Here is a 5,063-nt window from a genome sequence, read left to right as displayed (position 1 = left end):
TTTGCAGAAAGACAATGTTTTAACTTTTCACACAAGAAATTACACGCGACAGCTTTTATATATATATATATATATATTGGGTCCAGACTCCAGAGGCTAAGAACTTGCAGATGCCCTCACCCACTGTCGGAAACTCAAATTTATTCCTCCTAGAGATGGGGTAAAAGTCATTTCCTCCTAGCGATGGGGTAAAATAATTACGCGTAGGCGATTTCCCAACATATCAGGGGTAGATCACGTGCGCAAAGAAGTCCGTGCGGTAGCTCCCTTATTTCCACAGGGCCTGCAGACCGCACACTCTTTCAACAATGTCACTGTGGCGTGTTTCTTGCACCTCACTACCCCCCAACACATCTCCTAAGCTAGAATGAAGGATGGTCAAGTGGTGGTTCCACAAAGAGGTGTCTCCGACATCACTTTGTTCGAGGCTTCAAAGAGAGCTAGTCAAGTTTAGGGAACAATAAGTCGGGGGAGAGAATGAGTTTCAAATTGTTTTCCGACCTTATATGAATATAGTGGTGGGGGGGCCTTCATTAAGCAGATGCCAGTCTGAGCATTCAAAACTTCTGATTTGTTCTTCATAGTGCTTCCAACTACTTTGAAATGCTTCATATATAGTGCTTTGAAGTGCTCCACAGTGCTTCCTCCAGCTCCACAGCGCTTCTACATGGTGCCTAAGAGTGTGTAACATTGTTTAATAGTTCTTCAAAATTCTTCCAAGTGCTTTGGAGTGCCTCATAGGTGGTTTACAATCATTTCGAGTGCTTTGAATTTATTCAAAATGTCTCAAAGTGCTTCGCAGCGCTTCAAAGTGCTTTAGAGTGCCTCGGAGTACTTACGGCTACTTTTGAGTGCTTCGTACTGCTTCTTAATGCTTCAATGTTGTTTTCAGTGCTTTCAGCTACTTCTCCAAGTGCTCTATAATTTTCTCCACTACCTTTCAGTGCTTCATAGTGCTTAAAGCAATGTGTGCTTGAAGTATTGTCTACCTGCATGTGTGATGTTCATTCTTTTGTTTACAAAAGCAATTTCATCTGAGATTTTAGCAACCACATCCGGACATAAATATCTGCCTCATACTCTTTGATATCTATGCGCAATTTTAAAGATCACAAGACTTGCAATTGTGAATATTGTATGCAACCCGTGGACTCTAAGAAAACCTTCAATCAAATGTGTAAAAGGAAATTATTAGATAACATGGATGGTCATGCGCTTTGCGGTTGCCATATTTGCACTAATAGACATGTTAATTCTCTATGCTACAAGAGAAAGAGGCAAGTAGATCGATTAAAATGAATATTTGTGGAACTTTCCAGATGAAATTGTGGGTTTTGCAGTGAACCTTTCAAAAATAATGCATTCAAGGTGCAAAATGAGATCAAGCTAGGTAACCAAACCTATTCAAATCTCTTTTGTGTGCTAAGTGGCGGGTGAGATTCATAAGACCACCCATTTCTATATTTTGGATGATAAGACCCATGACACGTTGTTTATGCAACACCCTTTTCTACTCGATCCACAATGAGAAGGTGAAAGGCAGTGAATGGAACGTGAAGCACCACTGGGTATTACCTGTGCCGCATCACAATCTAAAGCAAGACACTCAATGTTTCTTTGTTGCCAAAATCTTCAATTTTACTACTATTGAGATGACATGAGCACGATATCTTTAAACATGGTGTTGGCACAGTAATGAAGAGGGACATCACACAAGAGAAATTGTAACGTGATGGCTAGAACCTCCATAACGCTCCAAGTGTGGTGGCCTTTCTCAATGGAGCTAACAATAAGACAATCAATTTTGTGCTCTGGGAAGTCAAGGTAGGTAGTATAAATAGATACATGCAATGGGACTGCATGCATGTCTTGGGGAGGGGGTCACTACAATTTTAAAAAAACATATCATGTGGGTTCAAAAGGAGGGATTTTCTTATATTCTATATTATTTTACATTTTCAAATACAGAAGGGTATTCAAGAAAAAACTATAGAATGAGTTAGGAAAGTGTCCTATTTATTGGTGAAAAAATCACAGCTAAGGGGTTTTATAACTAGTCCTTGAACGCATATCTATGGTGTACATATAGTGAATCTCCCCCCCTTCCAAGATGCGTGTGAGAGGCTCTCACTCTTTGGATTATGTGATGCCTACATGAAGGCTCAATGGAGAAGGTGTGTTTGCAAAGAGCATGTGGAGTCTAAGATCAAAGGGAGCCTAAACTCTAATTCTCTACCCATAGATTGCCCTCTATATAGGTACCTTTGAGCCTTTGACTCTGGCCCCTGACCTCTGGCCCTTTTCTTGACATTACTCCTCCCTTGTAGAAGCATTTATGTCCTACAATACAAAAGTGGAAAATTTCTTCTTAAGAATGCTAATGGTTTCCCAAGTGCTACCTTCCTCAAGTCTATCTTTCCACTTGATTAATGTTTGTCGACATACATGGATGACATGTACATAGACCATGATACTCGCGACAAATAGACTCGGGCTCATGCAATTAGGTTAGAGGTTCAATGAAATCAAGGAAAATCTACCGATCAATAACATTGTTGTCTTTATGTAAGCATTTTTGTAAATGACTTACATGAGATATTGAATGAATGCTGAGAATGAATGCAAGATTGCACAAATACTAAGAGTTTGTAGGTCATATCACCCACTTTCTTGAGTGTCTTAAAATGCCCACACTACCTCGGAGATATTCTAGGTGTTGGGTTAATAGAATCAATATCCCACTTTTCAAAAGGTCCATACGAAAGTATGGGAGTTTTTGTGATCTCATAAGTGCATCGCCTGTCACCAGTTTTTTGACACTCTTGGCATGTTTTACAGCAGTGATGTACATCCTATTGTACGCTAGGCTAGACAAATCCAACTTGCAATACTTTCTTGCTAGTGGTATCTAATGCAAGGTGACCGTCGCAAACACCATCATGATAGAAGGGATTTAATAATCACGTGATCATGTGAATTTCTTGTGATCACAATGTGTCTAGCTAAGAACTTACGTCTTGTCGAAGACTAAAATTTAATCCATCACTAGATAGAGAAAAGTCATATAGGAACCATTTCCTCTCGACAAATCAAAAGCTTTCACTTCAAAGTTCATGATCTCCTTTCATTCCTAAAGCATATATTACTCAGATACCGATTTATGGGCGCACACATACATTTGAAAAGTCACGAGAGCGGGAAAAGACCTTGGTTTTCCAAGCCGCTGTCTTAGACACATAATAGTAGGACTTCATACACAGTTCAACACTGCAACTTAAAAAATACCGTTAAATCTTAAGGCCAGGAGACCGATTTCCCTACACAAGGGAAGTCCATGTGGTAGCTCCCTTATTTCAAGGCGGACTTGCAGTCAACCTTCATTTCCACACTCTTTTAGCAATGTCACTATGTTGTGTTTCTTGCACATCTTAGACACCACTTTCTTTGAGGATTCAAAAAGGGTTAACTTTAGGGAACAATAAGGCGCGGGAGAGAATGATTTTCAACCGACCTTTCTCCGAATATACTGGTGGGAGAGTATCATTAAACGGATGCGAGTCCAAGCATTCAAAACTCCCCATTTATTCTTCATAGTGCTTCATAATGGCTCCAGCTACTTTGAAATTCTTTATATAGTGCTTTGAAGTGCTTCATGCTGCTCCACGATGCTTCTACATGGTGCCTGAGAGCGCGTAACACTGGTTAATAGTGTTTCAAACCTCTTCCAAGTGCTTTGGAGTGCCTCATAGTGCTTCAAAGTGATTTACAATCATTTTGAGTGCTTTGAAGAGATTTAAAATGTCTCAAAGTGCTTTGCAGTGCTTTTAAGTGCTTTAGAGTGCCTCGGAGTACTTAGGACTACTACTTATGAGTGCTTCTTCCTACTTATAAATGCTTTAAAGTTTTTTTCAATGCTTCAACTACTTCTCCAAGTGCTGCACTATTTTCTCCACAACTTTTTAATGCTTCATAGTGCTTAAAGCAATGTGTGCTTCAAGTATTGTCTACCACGTGTGATGTTGGTTCTTTTGTTTGCAAAAACAATTTCTTCAAAGATTTCAACAAGAACATTCGAACATATATATCTTCTTATACTCTTTGAGCTTTGTGTGCAATTTAAAAAATCAAAAGACTTGCAGCTGTGAATATTGTGTGCAGCTTCTCTGTTCCACGAAGCCTTCAATTAAATGCCTGAAAAAATAGTAGGAAAACATGGGTATTTGCCTTATTTGCACGAATAAACATGTTAACTCTTTATGCTTTTTTCATCTAGGTACACATTTCCAAGCTTAAAAGACCTTTGGGAGCCTCTATCGTGTCCAAAGCCCAACCTTTCGTGAAAGGAAGTGTGTCTGTACTTGAAGCTTGCAAACAATATGGCATTAAAAGGTTTGCAAGCTTCAAGTACATACACACATACGGGTCTGCAATGCTTTAGTTAATTAATTAGTTGGCATAATTAGTTGGCAAGATTCGCCTGCAGTTTAACAATTAAACGCAAGTTCTTGGTTGCATGCGGTGCACGCGCCAAGTTGCTTGCAAGCGGCGCTCTCTCTAAGCAGCTCTGGCATCATCTCCTGCGTGCACCTCGTCTCGCCCTTCTGCACACGGTTGTCTTCACAAGGAGCTCCTGCTCATGCGACCTGCCTGATGCTCTCACCCCTACCTCCTCCATCTTTCTGTTCCTGCACTGGCCTGTGCTCGATCTGAACCAACTCCACTCTCACACTCCCTACGCACTCCTACCCTTGCATACCCTATGTGCCCACTATCGCGTGGATGCCTGCAGCTGCGTCGTGTCTCTCTTATTCTCTCCCCTTCTCCGCCTCTGCTCGGCGTGCGCTTCCTACCCCCCCTCCCACCTGCACTCAGGACAATATCGAACAGTATCCAAAGGCAAAAAATCCACTGCCCAACGACCTGCCACAAGTCATCTCTCTCCGTCTCTCTCTCTACACGCGCCACGCTCACGCTTTTTGGGCCTTATCCTTCACAAAAATACTCAGCATCTTCTCAGATTCGATTTAATTCATGTGCTTGCAAAGATTGGGCAGACATACTGG

The sequence above is a fragment of the Adiantum capillus-veneris genome, chromosome 20 (assembly GCF_014529385.1).
Source record: "Adiantum capillus-veneris isolate H3 chromosome 20, ASM1452938v2, whole genome shotgun sequence".
Taxonomy (NCBI): Eukaryota; Viridiplantae; Streptophyta; class Polypodiopsida; order Polypodiales; family Pteridaceae; genus Adiantum; species Adiantum capillus-veneris.
This window is presented reverse-complemented; position numbering follows the sequence as displayed.